The sequence below is a fragment of the Echinops telfairi genome, unplaced genomic scaffold (assembly GCF_000313985.2).
Source record: "Echinops telfairi isolate 266 unplaced genomic scaffold, ASM31398v2 ScPeMD7_7469;HRSCAF=8507_1, whole genome shotgun sequence".
NCBI classification, from domain to species: domain Eukaryota; kingdom Metazoa; phylum Chordata; class Mammalia; order Afrosoricida; family Tenrecidae; genus Echinops; species Echinops telfairi.
The window spans coordinates 7,353,487-7,356,307 of record NW_022111373.1 but is presented as its reverse complement, the minus strand read 5'-3'; the positions used below and the strand labels follow the sequence as shown (position 1 = coordinate 7,356,307).

Genomic DNA, 2,821 nt, shown 5'->3' with positions numbered 1-2,821 from the left:
ATCAGAAGGAGGCGGTTTCTCCCTGTGGCTCTGGATCCAGCCTTCTGCTACACAGGCCTGGGGTCCCTAGCAGGATGTGAAGGGGAAGGGGTGGGGAAGCCCGAGCAGGATGCCATCTACTGCTGTGGTCTCTTAAGTTTCAAAGGCCCGTGGCCCCTCAGAGCAAGCCCTGGGCCTTCTTTGGCGAGACACTGAGAAAGCTTCTAGACTCTGGGCTCTGCGAATAGTTGTGTGCTTAAGCTCGTCAAGTTAGGGCGTGAGCACCGACGAAGCGCTTAGTGGGTGGACTCAGGCCCAAGTGCCTTGGAAGAAAGACTTAGCGATCAGCTGCCCAGAGGGAAGGTTCTCACTGAAAACCTGACAGAGCTCAGCTCCACTCTGCAGCCCACGGACCCACCGTGAGCTGGAATCCACCATGTGGGACCTGGTTTCCTGGTCGGGGCTGGGGTCATGTCTGGCAGGAGGTGGGGGTCGCAACTCTGCGGGCGACATGGCAAAGACCCCGCTGGCTTTCTTTGGCCTCCCTCATCTTGCCTCTTCCCTTTGTGTGCGTGTGCACGCTAGAAACCATTTGGAATTAATACATCCTGGGACAACATATTCATTTTCTTTTAAATTGGCAAAACCTTCAAGCGAAAACATCTGAATACCTCACACAAAGGCCCGCTGTCTTTGGGCAACATTGATCATCCCCAAGGTGAACGGCAGCAGAAAGCTGTCCTTAAGTAAGAGGTGCAATCACAAAAGTACTAAGCTGGAGTAATAAGCAGATTGGGGAGATGATTGTGTTTGGGGGGATGAATTGCTGTTTGTCTGAACCATGGGGAGGTTGAGGGCATTTTTAATTTAATGGATTAATCATTTATGTCTGAAGTGCTTGCTCCTTCCTATGAAAGCAATGCGGGAGGCTTGGGCAAAGTTATAAATCATGTCAGTGTTGGGGCCGCATCTCTGGGAAGCCTGGTCTATGGGAATGTTATACTAACAAGTGCAGGCAAGGGTGGCTTTAGGGTGACCAGGACTGAGTGGATGTGTGGGTGGAGACGCCCTAGAAGATGGTGACTCATCTATTCCCCAGGGAGTGGGGCAGCCCCAGGAAGCAGAAGCCTGTGTGTTGTCCCTGGCTTAGCAAGACTTTGGGGGAGTCTTGATTTTTTTCCATCTGTATAGTGAGCTGGAAGCTTGGCCCTCTGTGTCAGCCGAATATGAGGGGCTTCCAAACATTGTGGGAAAGTGTGGTGAGAAGGCGATGGAAAGTTTGCACACGCTTTCTGAAGCCCTCTCATATAGTTGCGGTTGGCTTGAGACAAAGCCAATACCTCTCCCGGGTCCTCTCCACTGCGACGTCTGAATGGCATCCTGAGGCCGGCTTTCCCCATGCATTACACTGATCGCCTTTCACTAGGCCTCTTCACTAGGGGACTTCTGCGGTTTCCATGTTTACAGGTGAGTTTGTTTACTTGCTTCAGCTGCAAGCCCAGGACGTGCAAGCCCCAAGACTCGGTCCAAGGCTCTCTGGCTATACAGTTCCTTCCTTCTGCCTTGGCACAGAGATGCTGCCAGCTCCTGTTCCCATGTATAGACATGCCATCTTTGGGGCCTAAAATCAAACTCGTTGCTGTTGAGTTGATTCTGCTGATGGCCACCCTATAGGATGGAGCAGAACTGCCCCGGAGGGCTTCCCAGACTCTCCCTCTTTGTGGAAGCAGACTGCCACACCTTCCTCCCATGGAGCGCCTGAGCGTGGAACCACTTGTGTCAACAGGGCTAAAGGCCCCTCCCCGCTTCATCATGCAGCCCTTCCTGCCTTCCTTCCGGCTGAGGAGAGAAGCTGGGGGAGTTGCCCAGTCACTGCTCGCTGTCTGCCGGTCCCAGGCCCTGCTCAGGCCACGGAGTCACAGGCCATCTGCCAGGCCGATAGGGCACCAGGCTGTACTCAGCCAGCACTGCTGGGCAGCAGGACCTAATTTCACCCAATCTGCTCGCGTTGTAGACTCATGCCTGTAATGGGATGGGGAAAAGGGCCAAATGACACAGATCCATGTGTTACTACCTTTCTCCACTTCCTCATGAGGCTCCGTAGCACAGCTACAGCCCCTGTCCTGAGCACCTGTCCAGGTCCACCCCGACTGTGGGCTGCAAAATGTCCCCCACCCCTGGAAGCCATGCACAGCGACTCAGCTCTCCCTGGGCCTCCCTCGTGGGAACCCGAGAACCTGCAGTCCACACAGCTATTTGCTAAGCCACCTACAGCGGCCAACCCTGACCCACACTGCTTACAGTGCTAGTCCTGCTGGGGGAAGGCTGGGTGGCTGCTTCTGGATGCTCTGAGGTTAGCCTTGGGATTGGAGACCCACAAGGCAGGCTCCCTGCCCTGTGTCACCCAGAACACACAATCAAGCCATTTAAAACCTGCTGTTGCTGTTGCTGCCCTCTGCTGCCCACATCTGGACTCTCCACCACCATCAACGCAGCCCTCACCCAGAGTCTGAGCTACTTGGCCAGTTACCAAATGGGTCTGGGCCCATGGCTTAAGCTCTCTGAGCCTGTTTCCTTGTCTAAAGCAGAGACAGACCCTAGTGGGCCTTCAGGAAGTGCTCCTTTTTACTGTAACTGTGCCTCTCATACTGTTCTTTGGAGGACGGGATGGGGGCTTTAAAAAGTTCATACAGAATCAGCCTGTGTGATCATGAGGTGCTGAAGGGATCAGCTATCAGGCATCAAAGAACAAAAAATCATATCATCGTGTGCTCATCTTCCCGATATGATCGCTGAAGACAAATGGGTGCGTAAGCAAAAGTGGTGAAGAAAGCTGATGGTG

At 53.7% G+C, this 2,821-nt stretch overlaps 1 protein-coding gene across 1 annotated transcript in view; it reads right to left on the bottom strand.

The window, feature by feature from the left end:
* Positions 1-2,821, bottom strand: part of FSTL4 (follistatin like 4) — a 142,693-nt gene that overhangs the window by 43,211 nt on the left and 96,661 nt on the right. The window lies entirely within an intron of this gene.